General features: G+C 39.9%; 1 non-coding gene across 1 annotated transcript; it reads right to left on the bottom strand.

Moving 5' to 3' along the window:
• Positions 1-1425: 1425 nt before the first annotated feature.
• On the bottom strand, positions 1426-1498 carry TRNAK-CUU (transfer RNA lysine (anticodon CUU)). Its single transcript has one exon. It is a non-coding gene; the product is annotated as a tRNA-Lys (tRNA).
• Between the last annotated feature and the right edge of the window lie 2890 nt (positions 1499-4388).

Here is a 4388-nt window from a genome sequence, read left to right as displayed (position 1 = left end):
AAAAAAAAAAATTGGGTCCAAATGGAAACAATGTTCGTTAAAAACCCCTTCCAGTTCAAAGCAATTAGATCCTGCATGAAACATAATTTTTAATGTGTTGCTGAGCTCACAGGGAGTAAAGAAAATCTCTTATCACCACCACCCACATTTTTATCACTGCAAAAAGGTTGAAACCGCAACCAGCATGTTAAACATAAGCCAACATGTAAGGGGCATGTTGTCTGAGGGCAAAACCGACATCGGCATGGCCAAGAGAAGATTAAATCTCTTGCCGGCAACTAGTTCAAGGAACTCAATCAAAGGCTCAGATTCTAACCTGCAACCTTGAAGACAGTGAAAGTCCCAGGTCAGTGGTGCTCCCTGACTCCAGTGAAAAGCAAATACAAATACTCACTAGAGGAAAGAATTGTCCATTTAGGCCTCCAGACTTTCCACAGATTAAAATCGGCCAAGCATGGGAGATCATAATAACAGATCATCAAAGTGGTCTAATACTAAAAACAAAACAAAAACAAAAGAACTACAAATGTGATTCATCTTGCCATTTCTAATAATTTTTCTGTAAATTATTTTGTCTTTTCTAAATAGACAATTTTATTATCTGTAACCAATGACCATTTTCTTTTTACTTTCCTATCTTCTTTTATTTCCTTTTGTTGCCTTATTGATCTGGGTTGAACTCCTCATACAATGAGGAAGCTGTGATAGAGGATGTCCTTCTCTGGTTTCTTTATCATACTGCTATTAACATGGTGTTTGAAGTTATTGGTTTTAACATATACCCTCCCTTTTTTGGCAGTTGGGGGTTTAAGAATGCTGCTTGGTTTTAACTGTGGATCAGTGATGAAATCATAAACTCTTAATAAATTTAAAAAGATGAGCAACCCAATAGAAAAATGGGCAAAGGATTTGAACAGGGAATTCACAGACAAGAAAACACAAATTGTGAATAAACATATAAAACTATTTTAGCCTCATTAATAATCAAGTAATTTCACACCTACAGAAATTTCTGCACGTATGAAGCAGGAAATGTATGCAAGAATATTCATAGTGGCATAATAGAAAAATACAGCAAACCAGCTCAAATGTTTAACAGAAGAAGGGATTAGCTGTTATGTATTCACCCCATACAATGTTTTATGGTAGTGAAAATTAATGAACTATAAAATATGCAAAATTGTGGGTAAATTTCAGAAAGTAGACTATCATATATTACACATATGTATCACATATATTTTGTATGTAGCAAATATGAAATACTCATAAGTATAAATGTGAATGATTGTCTATGTACACTCTTAGTCCTCCCTGCCTTGATGGGTGTTGGGAGAGGCAATTTGCCGTGGGCCCATATTCTTGCTGGTGTGCCAAGAATGCAAGGCCTTTTAGCTGGCCCATTTCTCTCTTTTTTAAGATTTTTGGCGCCCAACATGGGGCACAAACCCAGGACCCTGAGATTAAGAATCTCATGCTCTACCAACTGAGCTAGCCGGACCAGCTGGCCCATTTCTTAGCATTATGTTGGCAGTGAGCAAACTTGAGGATTGAGGTAATGTATCTCACCAAAGAGCAGGCTTGCTTCCACTTGTTGGGGGGGGGGACAGTAAATTCTTAAAACTCAATGTTCCTCACTGTGATGCAAACCTACAGGGTACATAGTATCTTATCTACTTGGCCTGTCTATATCACTTTTATGACACTTGAGAATCAGTGGAAACCTATAAGGCCATGCTGACATGGTGGCCACCGTTGTCCCATAAGTACTAAAGTCCTTTGCCCCAACTCAGAAGTCTTGCATCCTCTGCCAGCATCCATAAACCGGCAATAGGCTAACTTGTTAACCTGAAAGTAGAATCAAATCATAGACCTTCACAATAATTTGGGAAACTAGTAAGACTTCAAAAGACCTTGGCCCTGTTTAGTTCTAAATATCTTGACTTCGACTACTTAGTAACCTCTACAGACTTTCCAAAAAAGAAAAATTGAAAAGAAGAGAATTGAAGTATATAGCCTCTAACATTCCATGATTCTCTATTGCATAAGCACAGAAAAAAATATCCTGAGACCTAAAGTGATGGCATTCATCCAGATAAAATAAATCGTGCAAAGAATTGAAACTCTTTTGCAATTTCACCTTGTAAATGTCTAAATCTTAAATCATTAAGTGCTCCAGTCGATGGAGTTCCTTTCCTCTTCCTGCCTTATTTTTTTCCTTACTTAATTTTCTGCACATAGATATTGATGCAATGGAAACAATTTGACAGAGAAATATGGCAGCCCCTCCGGGCCATCCTTCTCCTTCTGTGCCAGGGCTGGAAGCTTGGTTCCTGAGTTAGCTTCCACCAATAACAGGCAGTCACATTTGACAAGCAGAATAGAAGCAGAAGCCATTACTATTCCTCAGGCAGAGCAAGGCAGGAACACAGCTTTGGCAGAGAATAGAAGTGAAGTTCCACCAGTGGCCTCCAGACCTTCTGCTGGGAATCACTCATGTTGGTGCCACAGATGACCGAGATCATCAGTGGTGGTTTCCTATGACTCCTGCAACTTCCATATTTCATGGGGGGTAGTATGCCTGACTTTTGTTCCCTCAATCTTTGTTTTTTGTTTTTAAAGTGCCTAATATGTTGTGTTGAATTCTTCCTGCTTGAAATACCTGCAGTGGTTTCTCTTGTCCTGATAACTGAATTCTCCTGATAGAAAGAAGGTAAAAATTGGAAAAAAAAAAAAAAACCCTACCCTAAATAGGTTTTAAACTTTAATGGTAAAAATAGAAGTGCAGATTTTGATTAGACTCTCTATCCATATGTGTTAGCTTCCTATTGCTGCTATAACAGATGACCACAAACTTCAGTGGCTTAAAACAACACAATTTTATTTTTTTTATCTCATAGATTCTGTAGGTCCGAGGGCTGCTTTGGGTTTCACAGGGCCCAAATTAAGATGTCAGGAGGGCCGCATTCTTTATGGGGAGGCTGTGGGGAAGAATCCTCTTCCAACCTCATACAGGTTGGTGATTCAATTCATTTCCTTGTGGTTGTAAAACTGAGGTTCTCGTGTCTGTGCTGACTGTCCCCCAGGAGCTGCTCTTCGCTCTCAGAAGCTATCCACATTCCTTCCCGTGCTTTTCATTTGTCCCGCTCTGGCAACAGACTCATGGGGTCAAGTCTCTCCCACATTTCTCATTTCTCTGATTTTTCCTTCTGCTGCATCTCTCTGATTCCAACCAGTGAAAGTACTCTGCTTTTAAGAGCTTGTGCAGTTCTATTGGGCCTACCCAAATAATCTGGGATAATATTCCTATTTTAATCTGTCTTTAATTATATCTGCAAAGTCCCTTATGCCAGGTCACATGGCATATTCACAGGTTCCCAGGATTAAGGCAATCACAGATCTGGGGGGCCATTCTGCCTACCATACCATCTATGAAATTTGGAATCTATCTGAATCTATTATATTTTCTTCATCTGACATTCTCATTTAAAATCTTTATGACCTGCCCTGGACTATGGTAATCTTTTTTCACTTGGTATTTTGGCTGGAGGGCATTCCTTTAAATAGGAGCAAGAGGGGAGAGAAGGAAGGAGCTGCCAATGCAAAGAGAGCAATGACAACAAAGCAGACCCCAGGTGACATTAGAGAGCAAATAGTTCAAGAGTGATCATGAGTGAGTTTGAAAAAAGAATGGATCATCTTATACAGGTTTCACCTTAATTGTTTCATTTTAGAAAATGAAACTGCTAGATCCACTTCTTCCCTTATCAAGAAATTACACGTTAATTGTGGGTTTTTTTTGTTTGTTTTTTTTTTTGAGACAGAGTCTCGCTCTGTTGCCTGGGCTAGAGTGAGTGCAGTGGCGGTCAGCCTAGCTCACAGCAACCTCAAACTCCTGGGCTTAAGCGATCCTACTGCCTCAGCCTCCCGAGTAGCTGGGACTACAGGCATGCGCCACCATGCCCGGCTAATTTTTTCTATATATATTTTTAGTTGGCCATATAATTTCTTTCTATTTTTAGTAGAGACGGTGGGGGTGGGGGGTTCTTACTCTTGCTCAGGCTGGTCTCGAACTCCTGACCTCAAGAGATCCACCCGCCTCGGCCTCCCAGAGTGCTAGGATTACAGGCGTGAGCCACCGTGCCCGGCTAGAAATTACACGTTAATTGTTGTAAACTGAGCAGCCTTCCTCCCAACACACACGCACACACAAACAATGACAAAAATTGGGAAATATATAATAGTAGTTTCTCAAAATCAATTTTAGCAAGAAGTCTCCTGGGAGGTGGAGAGAGAATTTGAAATTGTTCCTGGGAACCTAGAAACTAAGAGGTTACTCTGTAGGATATGAAGATCTCGCCAACTCTTTAAATGAGCAAAATATGTGTGTC

The sequence above is a fragment of the Eulemur rufifrons genome, chromosome 18 (assembly GCF_041146395.1).
Source record: "Eulemur rufifrons isolate Redbay chromosome 18, OSU_ERuf_1, whole genome shotgun sequence".
NCBI lineage: Eukaryota > Metazoa > Chordata > Mammalia > Primates > Lemuridae > Eulemur > Eulemur rufifrons.
The sequence above is the reverse complement of the archived record's forward strand: the minus strand, read 5'-3'. Positions and strand labels throughout refer to the sequence as shown.